Source organism: Chiloscyllium plagiosum, unplaced genomic scaffold, assembly GCF_037043375.1.
Source record: "Chiloscyllium plagiosum isolate Xiang-an unplaced genomic scaffold, Cpla_swu_hap1 HiC_scaffold_7, whole genome shotgun sequence".
Taxonomy (NCBI): domain Eukaryota; kingdom Metazoa; phylum Chordata; class Chondrichthyes; order Orectolobiformes; family Hemiscylliidae; genus Chiloscyllium; species Chiloscyllium plagiosum.
Genome location: NW_028270145.1, coordinates 31,690,712 through 31,709,574, shown reverse-complemented (window position 1 = coordinate 31,709,574; position 18,863 = coordinate 31,690,712). Strand labels below are relative to the sequence as shown.

General features: G+C 46.5%; 1 pseudogene; it reads left to right on the top strand.

The window, feature by feature from the left end:
• The first annotated feature begins 7,665 nt into the window (after window positions 1-7,665).
• Window positions 7,666-14,588, top strand: LOC148149586 (uncharacterized; annotated as a pseudogene).
• The last annotated feature ends 4,275 nt before the right edge of the window (window positions 14,589-18,863 follow it).

The following is an 18,863-nucleotide window of genomic DNA, read 5'->3' as shown; positions in this document are numbered from 1 at the left end:
AACCCTGGCCCACCACAGCAAGCACAAACCTCAGGGAGCATTGGTAGAGCTGTGGAAAAGGAATTGTGTTTATATTTAAGAAATGACTCGCCACACGCTTTTGTTAATACTGGATGCGGAAGATAAACATGTTTTAGCTGACAGTCAAGAATTGGAAGTTGGCAATTCAAAGAATTCCAACAATGTGGAAACAGGCTATTTGACCCATCGAGTTCACATGGATCCTCTGAAGAGAATGCCACCCAATCCCTGCAATTCCCATGGCTAACCTGCCTACCACTGGACAATATGGGTAATTTCCCATGCCCGATCGACCTAATTTGAACATCCTAGGGCTGTAGGAGGAAACCAGAGCAAAGTCATGCAGGCACAGGGAGAATGTGCAGGCTCCACACAATTGCCTGAGGCTGGAATCGAACCTAGGTCCCTGGCACTGTGAGGCAGCAGTGCTAACCGCTGAGCCACCGTGCCGTCCACGATTATGTTTTCCATGTCCATGATTTGTCTCCCATGTGGTTTTGTCTTTGGCAATGCCTATGTGGTGTCTTCATCAGTTTTGTGAAGACCTTCAGGAATGTTAACTCCATGCTGTGGTTCTGTTCGCCGAGCTGGAAGTTTTTGTTGCAAACGTTTCGTCCCCTGTCTAGGTGACATCCTCAGTGCTTGGGAGCCTCCTGTGAAGCGCTTCTGTGGTGTTTCATCCGGCATTTATAGTGGCCTGTCCCTGCCGCTTCCGGTTGTCAGTTTCAGCTGTCCGCTGTAGTGGCCGGTATATTGGGTCCAGGTCGATGTGTTTGTTGATGGAGTTTGTGGATGAGTGCCATGCTTCTAGGAATTCCCTGGCTGTTCTTTGTTTCGTTTACTCCACACTCACAGGAATCCGATTAACGAGAGAGGAAGAAAAGGACAACCAACTCCCATTCCTAGACGTGAGGGTACAGAGAACACCAAACGGAGAATTCACCACTAAGGTACACAGGAAAGCCACACACACAGACCAAGTCCTGAACTATGAGAGCAACCACCCCAATACACACAAACGAAGTTGCATCAAGACACTATTCAAAAGGGCCACAACACACTGCAGCACACCAGAACTGCAAAAAGAGGAAGAGGAACACCTATACAAGGTATTCGCAAAAAACGGATATCCTCACAATTTCATCAACAGATGCCTAAGGGAAAGACAACAGAACGAGGACATGCCGCAACCCAAAGGACTAGCCACACTACCATACATCAAGAACATCTCTGAAATGACAGCCAGACTACTGCGACCACTAGGACTTATAACAGCACACAAACCAACAGCCACTCTCAGACAACAACTCACCAAAACGAAGGACCCGATACCCAGCATGAGCAAAACTAATGTAGTGTACAAAATCCCATGCAAGGACTGCACAAAACACTATATAGGACAAACAGGAAGACAGCTAACGATCGGCATCCACGAACATCAACTAGCCACGAAACGCCACGACCAGCTATCCTTAGTAGCCACACACGCAGACGACAAGCAACATGAATTTGACTGGGACAACACTACCATTATAGGGCAAGCGAAACAAAGAACAGCCAGGGAATTCCTAGAAGCATGGCACTCATCCACAAACTCCATCAACAAACACATCGACCTGGACCCAATATACCGGCCACTACAGCGGACAGCTGAAACTGACAACCGGAAGCGGCAGGAACAGGCCACTATAAATGCCGGAGGAAACACCACAGAAGCGCTTCACAGGAGGCTCCCAAGCACTGAGGATGTCACCTAGACAGGGGACGAAACGTTTGCAACAAAAACTTCCAGCTCAGCGAACAGAACCACAGCAACGAGCACCCGAGCTACAAATCTTCTCACAAACTTTGAATGTTAACTCCATTTACACAGCAAATCCTGACGGAAATGCGAAGTATTTCACAGACGCTCTTGAAATTGCTTCTTTTTATATTAGATTAGATTAGATTACCTACCGGTCCACACCGACCCTCCGAAGAGTAACCCACCCAGACCTATTTCCCTCTGACTAATAAACCTAACACTCTGGGCAATTTAGCATGGCCAATTCACCTGACTGGCGCATCTTTGGACTGTGGGAGGAAACCGGAGCACCCGGAGGAAACCCACACAAACACGGGGAGAGTGTGCAAACTCCACACAGAGAGTCGCCCGAGGCTGGAATCTGAACCTGGGACCCTGGTGCTGTGAGGCAACAGTGCTAACCACTGAGCCACCGTGCCACCCCCTCTTAAGTACAGTCGCCACTGGAACCAGCATGAAAGCGGCTCCCAAACTGTGTATGGTTAACCGAATCAGCTCAATGTGTTGGATGATCAGTGTTTGATCATTCTGGCTGAGAGATTTAACACAGCCCAGGTTACCAGCAGGGCCGAAAATCCTTTACGCCTGCCTGAGCAGCAAGACACAGGTCAACCTAAACTTCTACCCGAAATGATTGCTCTTCTGGCTGTGCATCATTCCTTCGGTACTGCACTGGGAAGTGTTAGACCAGCTCATCGGGCCAGGAGTCCAACCTTCTCATCTGTCAGTGCTAGCAACTGAGCCAAGCTTCAATGTTCTGGGCACTCCCCTACCTCTCCTCCAGGAAAATTGAAACCTCCTTCTTAGCAATGTCCCTCAACAATGTCATAGGAACCACAGAGTCATGCAGTCCAGGGAAGATGCTGAGGCCCATCAAGTCTGCACTGCCAGAAATACACCAAATTGGTGCTGGTCCCACTAAGCCCCTATACATGAATGTTATGACACCTCAGTGAATGAATCATTGATTAATTTGTTGTCACGTGTATTTTGCAGTGAAATACCATAAAATACGGTGAACAGCTTTCATTTGTTGCCATAATCCGTTGCTGTTTTGATAGTTTAAAGACTAAGAGAATATGAAAAGTTATGGTCGAAGGAGAAGTCCATCTCCAGACGAATTCTGAGCTGGCTCTGTTCCACCATCCCCCTTCGCCAGGCCCAAATGATTGTCAAACTCGTTGATCCTCAGGTGCCATTGTTTGCCGCTGGGCTGACTAACCCTCGTCACGCCCTGCGCCGGGCACACCAACATCGGAGACTGTCACCGTGGTCCTTATTGCCGTGAAGCCCACCTGCCATAGCTTCGCCACTACCAGTGCCAGACCTTCACCGCTGACCCTCAGACGCCATTTGTTACTGCTGGGCCTACTTGACTGATGCTGCCTCAGAACTTGCTTTCCCCCCACACTGGGCATGCACTCTCCCCCACACTGGGCTTGTTCTCTCCTCCACACTGCACTTGCTCTCTCCCCCCACCCCCCTGCACTGGACCACTCTCCCCCGCAGTGGACCCACTCTCCCCCTGCACTGGACCACTCTCCCCCCGCACTGGGCCTGCTCTCCCCCAGCACTGGACCCACTCTCCCACCGCACTGGGTTCGCTTTTTCCTCCCGCACTGGGCCTGCTCTCCCCTGCACTGGGGTCACTCTCCCCCCGCACTGGGCCCACTCTCCCCTCTGCGCTGGGTTTGCTCCCTCTCCATACATGTCTCTCCACCTGGGAGGAGCCGATTCTGTTGCCACCACTTCTGCACGTGCCCACCTTCCTCCTGCCAAAGATGCCAAGAGAGTGTTTGAAACAAGAAAAAGAGCAGAAATGAAAAGAAGAAAAAAACAGAAACAAAGAAAGCAGATGGGAGCGGATGTGCCCCAGACCAGGAGCTCAGACGCAGCGCTGTTACTCTGCCGCCATCTTGACTCACTGTTGTCCTCCAGATAGTTTCTGAAGTTTCTGAGGTAATTTGCCTCAACTACCCTCCAGACAGCTTTTCAAATGCCCACCACTACCACCACCTCTGGATGTAAAATAATCTTTCTTCAAAACCTCTCTAAACCCTCTGCCTTTCACCTTAAAAGTGTGGCTCTCCCACCCTACCCTCCCACCATATTGTTTCTAGAAAAAAAGAAGGCCAAAATCAACATGACCTTCATCTGACAGCGATGTTTCCTGCAAATCCAAACTAACTTGTAGCAAAACGATAGCTGCCTTGGTTACGTTTTACCTGAGGTGTCAAACTTGGCTCGCAGGTAACCCTATTCATTCATTGACAGGTCTGCCTTAGGCCACAATCCCGAAGACTTGAAGATGCGCACGAAATCAAACTTGAGATTCAAGCTGCCATCCCGAGGGTGTGCAGCACGGTCAGAGGTGCTGTCTTCATTAAACCAAGACCTTGCTTTCCCTCTTTAGGTGGTTTCAAATGATCCCACAGAAGCACTGTGAATGGCAGGGGACATCCCCCTGGCCAGTAGTAGCACTCAAGCGATATCAATTAATCAGGAAATAATGAGCTGTTCATTTCTCCCATGGCCATGGAGAGGAAATTTAGTCTGGTCACATGAAGAAAGTAATTGTATGGCTGTTTGAAAGACCAGTGGGAAACTAACTTGAGTTTATTAAGAAGGTTAGTAAGTACAAGCAAGTTGTATTTTGTTTGGAACTGGTTTTAACTTCAATTACAATCCAGGCAGTTGCTGATTAGTGAACTTTCCTACGCTTCTCAATAACTTACAAAGAGTCTGCAGAGACATGGTCAGGTTAAGTGAATGGGCAAAAACTTGGCAGACAGAACATAATGTGGGGAAATGTGAGTTTATGCGCTTTGGCAACATGAAGAGATTATTGAAACTTATAAGACTCCTCAGAGACTTTATCGGGTGGATTTTGAAAGTTTGCTTTCCCTGGTGAATCCCTACAGTCTGGAAGCAGGCCATTCTGCCCATTGAGACCACACCTACCCTCTGAACAGCATCCCACCCAGACCAATCCCTGTAACCATACATTTCCTATGACTAACCCACCTAGCCTGCACATTCCTGGATACTATGGAGCAATTTAACATGGCCAATCCAGCTAACCTACACACCTTTGGACTGTGGGCGGAAACCCACACAGGGAGAACACGCAAACTCCACCCAGACAGTCACCCAAGGGTAGAATCGAACCTGGATCCCTGGTGATGTGAAGCAGCAGTGCCAACCTCTGAGTTACCATGCCGCCCTGTGGGAAAGTCTTATTAGAGGGCAGCATCTTAGAACGAGGGTTTGCCCAGTAAGGAGGAATTTCTTCTTTCACAGGATAGTGAATCTGTGGAATTTTTTACAGCAGAGGGATGCCCTGGCAGGATTAATAACTGCATTCAAGGCTGAGATAGGTAGGCTTTTAAACAGTGAAGGAATCAAAGGTTATGGGGAAAAGGCAGCATCGTCAGACAAGCCATGATCTCTTTGAATGGCAGAACAGATTCAATGGGCTGAATGGCTGACATTGGCACCTCCATTGTCTGGTCTTATGGCAATCAACACTTTGGGCACATCGATCAATTCTGCGATGAACATAGAACATAAAACAAAGAACATTACCGCGCAGTGCAGGCGCTTCGGCCCTCGTTGTTGCACCGACCTGTGGAACCAATCTGAAGCCCATCTAACCTACGCTATTCCATTCGCGTCCATATGTTTATGATTGTCATGTGATCTTCATGTGCTACTGCACCAGCAGATGGCAATGTCATACCAGACACATTCCATTCTCAGTGCTACTTAGACTCTGCTCATCTCGTTAATGACAATTTTGCACAGCTATAAATATCACCTTGAGCACTATAAGAGGTGAGATGTAGTCACACTGGCTCCAAACTGGGTGTAATTCATCCAGAATCCTTTTAATGCTTTTTTCAGTGACATTTTGGCCTCAGCTTCCTACAATGAGCCAATTGAAACCAGGCTCCCCTATCCCCAGCCTCAATACTCTCTCCGAATATAAAGAAGATCAATACTAATTAATAAGCCATTTCCCCATCCTGTTTAAACATCAAAATGCTTTGTGCAATTTTGGTGTCATATTTCCTTGTGTTATAAGTGGCCAAACTGCAGAGGGTACCTGTTTCCCTGGTTTGCAAAGCACTTTGGGATATCCTGAGATTGTGAAAGGTGCTACATCAATGCAAGTCTTTGTTTAACTCAGCTACACCAATTTGACGCAATGAAGGAGATTTAGTCTTGAACATTTCCGTGTAAACTGTGGCTCACCCATTGGCATTGTTCAAAGAGAAGATTGTGGTTGTAACACGTGATGCAATGTTTCACTGTGGACCTTGGCTATCCTTTTATGGCTACTCTTTTCAGTAACTCTTATGTGAATTCAGGTCATTGTGGCTGATTGCAATTTTCTGAGATGAACCGCCTGTCAGAAAATTGTTTGTAAACAGCAGTTGGCGTTTCATAGTTATTTGTTCTTAGTTGTTTTGAATTTGCCTGCATCTTGTTTTACATCTGTGGAATATATTGAGGCTAACTTTCACAGCGGAGTTGCGAAGATCAAGTCGAGAAATCGCTATGGGATGGGAGGGCAGGCGAGAGCCAAAGGCCAGGGGCCGAGAATGGAAGTGAGCTACAAATCCCCTTCCCTGTTTTCGGGGACCTGGGCCCAGCTGTATTAAATGCTATTCATCTTTCCAAGCCTCACCCATTGCATCCCTTCAAACCTCCCCCCCCCAGCTGATGTCCCTTCATAATCCCATAGGTCCCTTCACACCCCGTCATATCTCCCATCAAGCGGCTAACCACTTAAAACCTTGTTAAAGCTAGCAATCAAATTGACTGTATAGGACCCTGCTTAGATAATGGCCTTTTGAAAGCATTTACAACAATTTCAGACTTGATAACAACTCTTGCCAATTTTTATTTAACACAAAATTTATTGAAATTGAAAATAAAGGTGGCTGAGACTTTTACCTAGCCACACCAGGCAGCTTCTTGATCAATATACTCAACCAGAGATTTTTTTTTTAAAAGCAGTTGGTGAAACCGTTTTCAAATACACTTTTTAAAGGGCTGAGAATTTATATCCCTTCAGATTATGCCACTTACATGAGCATTAAAATCCACCCTTCACATGTCACAGAACCCCTGTAGCATGGAAGCAGGCCATTCGGCCTATTGAGTCCACATTGACCCTGCAAAAAGCATCCCAACCAGATCCAACCCCCTACCCTATCCCTGTAACCCTGCATCTCTCATAGCCAACCCACCTAGAGTGCACACTATGGGCCAGTTAACATGGCCAATCCACCTAACCTGAACATCTTCAGACTGTGGGAGGAAACCAGAGCACTCAGAGCAAACCCACGCAGACGCAGGGAGAACGTGCAAACTCCACACAGACAGTCGCCCGAGGCTGGAATCAAACCCGGGTCCCGTGAGGCAGCAGTGCTGACTACTGAGCCACTGTGCCACTCTGCTTATGCCTCTCCCATAAAAAAAGTGTGGTTCCCACACTGTGGGTGGATACTGTTAGAGTGATGAAGGTGTGGGGTGCAGATTGGATTGAGTTCCAAGGGACGGGGTGATGGCAAGGCTGGGGAAAACCATTCACACTGATTGAAGTACTTCAGCAGGCACAATGGGCTTCATCCCACTGCTGCCGGTATTCAACAAAAGACCTACAGGGAGACTGGAGAACACATGGGGTTTCTCGCGTTGGGGTTGTGCCAGACCAAGGAGATCCCACTGGGGACTACTCCATTCCATCCTTGCCACTGACCCTCCTCCGGCCCCTACTGAACCTCAACCCTCCCCGATTCCTATTTGTACCTTGTGGTGTTGGGGGAAGATCCATGGCCTATCACTCCGAAGTGCATTACCGGCAGCGGCCACCCCTCCTGGTGGCGTTGCTGGTATCAGGTGAGCTCCTGGACTCTTCCTAAGTGGCAGCTCTTCCAGCTGGGTTCGCTGCTCTGTCAAGTGGTTGGTCCATTCAAAGAGTCGTCACGGTTTGAAGATGTCCATGAAGAGTCTGAGGCAGAACGTTGAAAATACAAACCAGTGGCACTGGAATTTGAAACCTTCTGCCTCTGACAGAGTACTATATCGGAAATTCCGTATCGCGAGTGTGTAGTGTGGCATTAGGTACTCGGTGTTGACAGCAATGGTATCTGACCCAGATTAATCCCCTGAATATTTTCACTGATTACTACAATAGGTTCATGGTAGAAACACTATTAGATTTGACTAAGAGAATTAAAAACAACCACATACCCATCTCATTGGAGAAAACTTGGAGGTATTCAGTTGTCAGCTTTTATTCCCTACATGGTAGTATTTCTATCCCAGACCTGAGATTAAAGGATATTGCTGAGCTGCTTTACAGATTCATTGTGGCAGGCTTTGGTCTCACCCCCATGAATTGATCTGACAGAAACACATGGAACATGGGGCGGAGTATTGGACAAGATTCATGAGCAGTATTCCTTCTGTTCCCATTTGAATTGAAAACATGAAAGGGTTCATGAAAATCCAACACAAGCGAACTTTTAGTGAATCATAGAATCCCTACAGAAGCAGAAAAAAGGCCATTCAGCCCACCAAGTCTGCGCCAACCATCCAAAAAGTATCCCTATCCCCAATGCCAGTAAGGAGGGAATTCCAGGTGACGGGGAGGTTTTCAGCAGGGTCACAGAAGCGGGTAGAGGTGGAGCTGGTTTGAAAGAAGATGGGAGTAGGTGGAAATGTAGGAGGGTATCTCCTTAGGGCAGCACGGTTGCTCAGTGGTTAGCACTGCTGCCTCACAGTGCCAGGGACCCAAGTTCATCCCCACCCTTGGGCGACTGTTTGCACATTCTGAAAATGTGTTGCTGGAATAGCGCAGCAGGTCAGGCAGCATCCAAGGCACAGGAGAATCAACGTTTTGGGCATGAGCCCTTCTTCAGGAATGAGGAAGGTGTGCCAAGCAGACTAAGATAAAAGGTTGGGAGGAGGGACTTGGGGGAGGGGCGTTGGGAATGCGATAGGTGGAAGGAGGTTAAGGTGAGGGTGATAGGCCGGAGTGGGGGTGGGAGGCGGAGAGGTCAGGAAGAAGATTGCAGGTTAGGAAGGTGGTGCTGAGTTCGAGGGTTGGGATTGAGACAAGGTGGGGGGAGGGGAAATGAGGAAACTGGAGAAATCTGAGTTCATCCCTTGTGGTTGGAGGGTTCCTAGGCGGAACCTCCTTCCACCTATCACATTTCCAACGTCCCTCCCCCAAGTCCCTCCTCCCTACCTTTTATCTTAGCCTGCTTGGCACACCTTCCTCATTCCTGAAGAAGGGCTCATGCCCGAAACGTTGATTCTCCTGTACCTTGGATGCTGCCTGACCTGCTGTGCTTTTCCAGCAACACATTTTCAGCTCTGATCTCCAGCATCTGCAGTCCTCACTTTCTCCTGTTTGCACATTCTCCCTATGTCTGTGCTGGTTTCCTCCCACAGTCCAAAGATGTGTTGGTTAGGTGGACTGGCTATGCTAAATTGTCCACAGCTTCCAGGGATGTGTGGTCTAGGTGGGTTTGCATTATACAACATGGAAAAAGACCTTTCAGTCCAACTTGTCCATACTGACCAGATATCCTAAACTGATCTAGTCCCATTTGCCAGCATTTGGCCCATATCCCTCTAAATCTTTCCTATTCATGTCCCTGTCCAAATGTCTTTTAAATGGTGTCATTGTACCCACCTCCACTTCCTTCTCTAGCAGCTCGTTCTATACATGCACCACCCTAAGAGTTGACGCTTAGGTCCCTTTTAAATCTTTCTCCTCTCCCCTTAAACCTATTCCTTCTAGTTTTGTACTCCTCTGCCCTGGGATTAGCCTTGGCAAAATGTGGAGATAGGGTGGGCCTGGGTGGGATGCTCTGTGGAGGGTCAGTGTGGACTCAATGGACTGAATGGCCTCTTTCGGTTCTGTAGAGATTCTATGACTGTGCCCCCAATAGGTCCTAATGATCTACTTCTGCTCCTACACTTTACGTTCTTATCAACCGTACATGGGCTCTGTAATAATGCCGTCCATTGAGAACCTCAATTGACCATTAATTCTTTATTTACATATGGCGGGAGGCCTGCCAATTTATCTGCCCACCTTCTCTATGATGGGCACCTGCCTGGGGCCCGGGGGTGGGGGTGACAGTGACTGGGAAGGTGATGAGCTAGCCAGCCAACTTGGCAGCCTGTCTGCACAGTTCAAAGGTGAATTCAGGAACGAGAAAAGGGATTTAAAGCATTAACTCTGAGGGATAGCCTCTTTCTCAAATCTAGTCCAAGGCATTCAGTGCAGGCTGACTGAACGGAGGTCCAGTTTCAACACTGGCAGATGAAAAACTAACAAAGATCAAGTCGCAACAAGAGGTAATAGGTACTGGCTTTCACTTTTACATTTTGAGTAATGTTTATTACTATTAGACAAACATCTCAGTATTAAGAAGATTGACTAAAGCCAGTGAGGTTCAACAGTATCAGCATTGCTCGTTAGCAAAAGCATGGTTAATTAATGATCAAAAAAAAATGGCAGGGCAATTCCTACCTCGGGAATACACCTCTGCTGTGTGGGAACACCAGGATGCCTCCCATGCCCGTTTGTGCAGATCGTGTGCCATCAGTTGGGTAGCTGGTGCCCTGGGTTTTTGGAACCAGAGCAGCGGCTGGAACCGGAGCATCCATGAGGCTGGGAGCAGGTTTATTGATGCAGCTACTCCGAGTGCCAGGGGGAGATGGAGCTGGGTGACCCGACAGGCAGCTGGTACTGAGGGCATTCCGCTCTCCAAACCAACACTGGGACTCACCTGGGCAACCAGAGGCAAGTACATGGCGCCAGGGGTGGCTCAGCTGTACATGTTAGCGTAGAATGGGGGAGGGCAGGTCGAAGGGAGACTGGAAGAACATACTGTTGCAGTAGTTAGGGGAATAGTTAGACGTGTCTGTGGTGGCAAACTTTAATCCAGGATGGCACGTTGCCTCCCTGGTGCCTGTGTCAAGAGTCCCCACATAGCACCCACAGAGCCCCTGAGGGGAGGTGGAAGGGTAAACGGCCAACACTCATGCCCCTCATTGTCATGAATGACCGAGCTAGGAGAAGACTGGATGCAGTCCAGAAATCAGAATCTGTAGGGCTCAATAGAAAATTAGCATGCAGAGCCTCAGAAGTAGCAATTTCCAGATTACTCCCTGTATGTACGGTTATAGAGTCATAGAGATATACAGCACAGAAACAGACCCTTCGGTCCAACCCGTCCATGCCGACCAGTTATCCCAACCCAATCTAGTCCCACCTGCCAGCACCTGGCCTATATCCCTCCAAACCCTTCCTATTCATATACTCATCCAGATGCTTTTTAAATGCTATAATTTTACCCATTTCCTCCACTTCCTCTGGCAGCTCATTCCATGCACACACTACACTCTGAGTGAAAGATTTGCCCCTTGGGTCCTTTTCAAATCTTTCCCTTCTCACCTTAAACTTATGCTGTCTAGTTTTGGACTCCTCTACCCTGGGGAAGAGACCTTGGCTATTCCCCTTATCCAAGCCCCTCATGATTTTATAAAGCTCAATAAGGTCACCCCTCAGCCTCTGACGCTCCAGAGAAAATAGCCCCAGCCTGTTCAGCCTCTCCCTGTAGCTCAGATCCTCCAACCGCAGCAACCTCCTTGTCAATCTTGTAGAAACCTTTCAAATTCCAGAACGTCTTTCCTCTCGCAGGGAGACCAGAATTGAACACAGTATTCTAAAATGTGGCCTCACCCACATCTTGTACAGCCACAACATGATGACCCAACTCTTATACTCAATGCACTGGCCAATGAAGGCACGCCTTCTTCAACACCCCGTCTACCTGTGACTCCATTTTCAAGGAACTCTGCACCCACACCCCTCGGGCTCTTTGTTCGGTAGGGCCCCAGGGCCCTTCTGTTTGCTCAAGGAAGATAACATAGGAACTGAAGGATCAAACGGATGAACGTGTGACTGGAGAGAGGGAGGGCCTTGGATTCCTGGCACACTGGGATGGACTAGGAGAGGGTGGGATTTGTCCGTGCTGGGTGGTTTGCTCCTGAACAGTGGAAGCAGGATCTCATAACATTGAGGAATACCAGGATGCACAAAACATTGGGGGAGATAGATCGCACCAGAATAGGGAATAGTAACTTCTTAAATGGAGTCAGCGTGAGGGGAAAATCAATAAACTCTAAATCAGGATTGCTTTTGTGAGAGCATGGTAAATAAAATTGATGAGTTGCATGAACACTTTATTGTGAGGAACTGTAATCTCATTGTTAGAACAGCGACGTGACTCTAAGAAGGGTAGGCCTCAGTATTTAATGTGTTAAGAGGGAGGGTGCTCAAGGAAATAAAAGGGGATGGGGTGGCAGTGTTGATTAAGGAGTCATTGATTGAGATTGCAGATGTCCTAAAAGGCTCAACCACAGACTCTGTCTGGTTAGAGCTAAGGAACAAAAACGTTGCAATTATATTGCTCGCTCTAGCCAATAGACCATCAGCTAGTGGGAAAGGTGTCAATGAACTGCATGGAAATTACAGAGACCTGCAAGAAGTGTAGGGTACCAATAATGGAGGACTTTAATTATTCAAGTATAGGCTGGAAAGGTGGAGGCATAAAAGGCAGAAGGGTGTTGAGAGTTCCTTGAACCAAAACACTGAAAGAACTGCAGACGCTGCAAATCAGAAATAAAAACAGAAGCTGCTGGAAAAGCTCAGCAGGTCTGACAGCACCTGGGGAGAGAAATCAAAGCTAATGTTTCAAGTCGAGTGAGCCTTCGTCAGAACTCCTTGAATGTGGATCAGGTAAATATTCGACCTAGCAGGTAAGCGGATCAAGTACAATTAGGGACAGCATTCCCTAATGGGGTGATACGGTGGCTCAGTGGTTAGCACGGCTGCCTCACAGCACCAGGGACTCGGGTTCGATCCCAGCCATGGGTGACTGTCTGTGTGGGTTTTCTCCGGGTGCTCTGGTTTCCTCCCACAATCCAATGATGTGCACATTAGGTGAATTGGTTATGCTAAATTGCCCATAGCGTTAGGTGCATTAGTCAGGGGTAAATATAGGAGAAAGTGAGGACTGCAGATGCTGGAGATCAGAGCTGAAAATGTGTTGCTGGAAAAGCGCAGCAGGTCAGGCAGCATCCAAGGAGCAGGAGAATCGACGTTTAGGGCATGAGCCCTTCTTCAGGAAGGAATGAGCCCTGAAGAAGGGCTCATTCCTTCCTGAAGAAGGGCTCATGCCCTAAACGTCGATTCTCCTGCTCCTTGGATGCTGCCTGACCTGCTGCGCTTTTCCAGCAACACATTTTCAGCTCTGATCTCCAGCATCTGCAGTCCTCACTTTCTCCTATATTTACCCCTGACTAATGCACCTAACGCTATGGGCAATTTAGCATAACCAATTCACCTAATGTGCACATCATTGGATTGTGGGAGGAAACCAGAGCACCCGGAGAAAACCCACACAGACAAGCCCTGAAGAAGGGCTCATGCCCGAAACATCGATTCTCCTGCTCCAGGGGTAAATATAGGGTAAGGGAATGCGTCTGGGAAGGTTACTCTTCGAAGGGGCAGTGTAGACTTGTTGGGCTGAAGGGCCTGTTTCCACACTGTAGGGAATCTAATTCCCTGTATTGCAAAGTTTAGGATGACTACAGAAAGGCATAATACACCAGACACCACTAACCTCAGAGCAAAAACAACATCATCAAACTAGTGGACCTATGCCTTACCACCCACTTCACCTTCAACAACAGAACACCCATGGGATCTCCGATATCAGGGTTCTTAGCAGACGCAGTAATGCAGACACTTAAACTAACAGCTCTGCCAACCATTCAACCCAAACTCTGGGTCCACTATGTGGATGACACCTTTGTCATCACTAAATGAAATAAACTAGAAGAAACCTTCAAGACCATTAATAATACCCTCACTGGCATCAAATTCACTAAAGAGGAAAACAACAACAAACTGCCATTCCTGGATGTCGCAGTAAAGTGAACTGCCAATGGGGAACTTCAAACCAGCGTCTACAGAAAAATAACACATACAGACCAAATATTGAACAACAAAAGCAATCATTCCAACACCCACAAAAGAAGCTGCATTAAAACATTAAACCACTACACACTGCAGCACAGAGGAACTACGCAGAGCAGAGGAAAATCACCTAAACAGTGTATTCAAAAAGAACGGGTACCCAATGAACACAGTCCGCCGCTTTCTCGGCAACAAACCCAAACAAACAGACCAAACTCGTCCAGAAACCCTAGCCACTCTCCCCTACATCAAAGACATCTCAGAAAGGGCTGCCAGACTACTCAGACCCATTGGCATCATGGTAGCCCACAAACCCACCAACACACTAAAACAGCAGCTAATGAACTTAAAAGACCCTATATAAACTACAAGCAAAACTAATGTCATTTACAAAATACCGTGCAAAAACTGTAACAAACACTACATTGGACAAACAGGCAGAAAATTGGCCACCAGGATACATGAACACCAACTAGCCCCAAAAAGATATGACCCTCTCTCACTAGTAACCTTCCATACAGATAAGGAAGGACACCATTTTGACTGGGACAACACATCCATCCTCGGACAAGCCAAACAGAGACACACACGAGAATTCCTAGAAGCATAGCACTCCTACCAGAACTCTATGAACAAACACATCGATTTGGACTCCATCTACCACCCTCTGAGAAAAAGAACTGGAAATGACATCACCAACCCAAGGAAACCTAAACACATAAATAGAAAGGGAGCCATAACACCAGTGCTTCACCAGAGGCTTACTGATAATGTTACCTAGTATGGTGACAAAATGTCTGAAAACGAACTTTCCAAATCAGTGAGCAAACTTAAATACAGAACCTCAACCTGAGCTATAAATAGTGAACAATCCAGAGTTAAATTGATTTACAGAGGTAAAGCCAATTTCAATGGGGTAAGTGAATGTACTGGACAGCAATAAAAGGTTACCTCAGAGTACAATGGGATCTTGGTCAGATGGGCCAATGGGCTGAGGAGTTGCAGATGGGGTTTAATTTAGCTAAATGCAAGGTGCTGCATTTTGGAAAGGCAAATCAGGGCAGGATCTATATACTTAATGGCAAGGTGCAGGGGAGTGTTGCTGAACAAAGAGATCTTGGAGTACAGGATCATAGCTCCATGAAAGTGGAGTTACAGGTAGATAGGATAGTGAAGAAGGCATTTAGTTTGTTTTCCTTTATTGGTCATAGCATTGAGTACAGGAGTTGGGAGGTCATGTTGCAGCTGTACAGGACATTGGTTAGGCCACTTTTGGAATATTGTGTGCATTTCTGGTCTCCCTCCTGTAGAAAGGATGTTATGAAACTTGAAAGGGTTCAGAAAAGATTTGCCAGAATGTTGCCAGGGTTGGAGGATTTGAGCTAGAGGGGGAGGTTGAATCGACTGGGGCTGTTTTCCCTGGAGCGTTGGAGATTGAGGGATGGCCTTATAGAGGTTTACAAATTATGAGGGGCATGGATAGGGTAAATAGACAAGGCATCTTCCCTGGGGTGGGGGAATCCAGAACAAGAGGGCATGGGTTTAGGGTGAGAAGGGAAAGATTTAAAAGGGACCTAAGGGGCAACTTTTTCACCCAGAGGGTGATATGTGTATGGAATGAGCTGCCGGAGGACATGATGAGGGCTGGTACAATTGCAACATTTAAAAGACATCTGGATGGGTATATGAATAGGAAGGGTTTAGAGGGATATGGGCCAAATGCTGGTAAATGGGATTAGATTAGGTTATTTAGTCAGCATGGATGAGTTGGACTGTAGGGTCTGTTTCCGTGCTATGTATCTATATGACTCGAAGTGTAAATCTTGGCTGAATAAACCGAAACCAAAGATTTTCAGGAAAAGTGGTGGCTATACAACAGACTACTTACAAAGAAGAGATGGCTTGGACACAGTGAAAGTTTATACCCAACAAATCCACAGTTCCCAGCATGACAATAGAGAAGGAAATTACAGTAAAGCAGGACAAGTCTGCTTCAGACAAAGATCAGGCAGAAAATGCAATTGAGAACCAGGCTGAACAACGAAAGGTTCAGAGGGGTGACGAGAAAGGAAATGAGGGAATCAAAGAGTGGTTATGAAAAGAGACTGGCAACTAACTTAAAAGGGAACGCCAAATGATTCTACACATGTCAATAGTATATTCAATGAGGGAACCAAAAGGAGGTTTGCACGTGACGCAGGAAGCATGGCTGAAGTGTTAAGAGAATATTGTGTATTTGCCTTTATCATGACAGAGGAGGCAAATTAAAGCCCTGGAAACACTTCCAACTGATAAGGTTAAAGCACTGGAGAGGCTGTCAGCTGACGAACTGCCAGGACAGGATGTGATATATTGAATTCTGGATCAGTGGTGCTGGAAGAGCACAGCAATTCAGACAGCATCCGAGGACAGGCAAAATCGACGTTTCGGGCAAAAGCCCTTCATCAGGAATATTGAAGGTTACTGAAGAAAGTGAAAGTTCAAATCGTGAAGACACTGACCATAATTTCTCAATTTTCATTGGCCTCAGTGGTAGAGGAGGAGGGCATCACAAGTGTGACACCCCTTGTTCAAAGTTTAAAGGGAAGTCAAGAAACTATAGGCCAGTCTTGCTGATGGAGAAACTATCGTTCGGGACAAAATTAACAGTCAGATGGACAAATGCAGGTTAATTAAAGAAAGTTAAGAGAAAATCATTTTTAACTAGCTTGCTGGGGTGTTTTTGAAGAAGTAACAGGTGGTGTTGATGAGAGTAATGTTCTTAATGTGGTGCACATGGCTTCCAAGAGGCAGTTAATATGTAACAGGTCTTTGAGCAAAGTTAAAGCTCAGAGATTAAAAGGGACAGCAGCAAATGGGTAAAAACAAACTGAGTAACAAGAAAGAAAGAACGAGGGTTTATCGATATAATTTGGGCTGGAGGAAAGGTTGTAGTGGAGTTCTCCAGGAATTGGCATTGGGACCCTTCATATATATCAATGATCAGGGCCTTGGTGTACAGAGCACAATTTCAAAGTTTGCAAACAAGAAGAAGCTTTAAAACACTGTGAAATATGAGGACAAGTTGAGAGACTGGGTAATAAGTCACACAGTATTCTTTGCTTTGTTAATGGTGGCATAGAATTCAAGAGATACTGGACTTATATAGAATCCTTACAGTGCACAGAGACCACTTTGCATAATGAGGCTGCACCAACTCTCTGGAGACCATCCCCTCCAGACCCAGCACCCCATCCTATTCCCCCTAATCCTGTCATTCCCATGCCTAATCTACCAAGGCTGCACATCCCTGGAGACTATGGGGTAATTTAGCATGGCCAACCCATCCAACCTGCGCATCTTTGGATGATGGGAGAAAGCCAGAGCACCCGGAGGAAACCCACACAAGACACGGGGAGAATGTGCGAACTCCACACAGGCAGTGGCTGAAATCAAACCTGGGTCCCTGGCGCTATGAGGCAGCAGAGCTAATCCTTGAGCACTGTCCCCTTATTAAATATGTGTTAGACCTTACCTGCAGTATTGTGTGCAGTTCGGGATGTGAAGCCACAGGAAACCATGAAAAGATTCCAGTGGTGAGGTATTTCACTTATGAAAATAGATCAGAGGGTTTAGGCCTATTTCCGTTGGACAAATGAAGAAGAAAAAGCAACATGGGAACGAACTTTCTCACATAGCTAAGGTCTGGAATTTATTGCCTGAATGTAGGGTAGAGACTTGTTCAATTGAAGCATTCAGAAAGGAATTAGACCATTATCAAAGAAAGAAGAATGTGGAGGGTTTTAGGAAGAAGGCCGAAGAATTGGAATAAGTAAAATACTCATTTAGAAAGCTGATGTGGCAATGAATGACTGAATGGTCGGTGCTGAATTTGTAATTCCGAGAATTGCCTATTAGATTTATCACTGCTGATCTTATATTTTATTCCTATTGGCTTTGTCTCCTCAAAAGTGGAAACATTTTCTTTACTCTGTCAAACTCGGAAGTGGCTTATACATATTAATAACTTTGCTCTTAGTATTGAGATTTTGAACCAGTGCAGTATGGGAGTTGGTCTATTTGTGTGGAGGGATTTTCATAATTAACCAGGTCTGTTTCTCAGGAACCGTGATTTGAAACCAGTATGTGTCAGTTGGCAGTTGACTAAAGGCCTCCTGGAGTCATAGAGTCGTAGAGATGTACAGCACGGAAACAGACCCTTCAGTCCAACTCATCCATACTGACCAAATATCACAACCCAATCTAGTCCCATTTGACAGCACTTGGCCCATATCCCTCTAAATCCTTCCTATTCATCTACCCATCCAGATGCTTTTTAAATGTTCTGATTGTACTAGCCTCTACCACTTCCTCTAGCTGCTCATTCCATATATGTACCACCCACTGTGTGTAAATGTTGCCCCTAAGGTCTCTTTTATATTTTCTTCTCTCACCCTGAACCTATGCCCTCTACTCCTGGACTCCCCCACCCCAGGGAAAAAACTTGTCTGTTTACCCTATCCATGCCCCTCACGATTTTATAAACCACTATAAGGTCACCCCTCAGACGCTCCAGGGAAAACAGCCCAGCCAATTCAGCCTCTCCCTCGAGCTCAGATCCTCCAACCCTGGCAACATCCTTGTAAATCTTTTCTGAACCCTTTCAAGTTTCACAACATCTTTCCGATAGGAAGGAGACCAGAATTGCACGCAATATTCCAAAAGTGGCCTAACCAATGTCCTGTACATGACCTCCCAACTTCTGTACTCAGTACTCTGACCAATAAAGGAAAGCATGCCAAATGTCTTCTTCACTATCTTATCTACTTGCGATTCTACTTTCAAGGAGCTATGAACCTGCACTCCAAGGTCTCTTTGTTCAGCAACACTCCCCAAAACTTTGCCAATAAGTGTATAATTCCTGCTAAGATTTACTTTCCCAAAATGCAGCACTTCGCATTTACCTGAATTAAACTCCATCTGCCA